The sequence below is a fragment of the Falco naumanni genome, chromosome 11 (genome assembly GCF_017639655.2).
Source record: "Falco naumanni isolate bFalNau1 chromosome 11, bFalNau1.pat, whole genome shotgun sequence".
NCBI lineage: Eukaryota > Metazoa > Chordata > Aves > Falconiformes > Falconidae > Falco > Falco naumanni.
In genome coordinates, this window is record NC_054064.1 from 28,569,785 (window position 1) to 28,570,150 (window position 366).

Here is a 366-nt window from a genome sequence, read left to right on the forward strand (position 1 = left end):
TGTGCACACAGGCCTTGCCTTTTCTTAGGGGCTGGTACCAAAGTGACAAATTCAGTCAGCTGCAGTGGCAGCTCAGCCTTCTGCACTCTTCACACCATCTGGAGTGAAACCCTTGCTCATGCTAATATTGCTTGTTCTGTCCGATGAGTTAGCACTGATAATGGGAAGCAAACATGAGAAAGTTTTCCTTGTTTGTAAGTCAACTTCCTCCTCAGAGCGATGATCTCTTTTTCCTATCGATGTTTAGATGCAGCATGTTGTCTTTTTTTTTAAAGTTTGCTTATGGTGAGCCAAAGTTTCTCCATACTTGACAGCTGTTTGAGAGCTATAGCTACTGCCTTAAGGTGTACGTGCTTTAAAAAGATC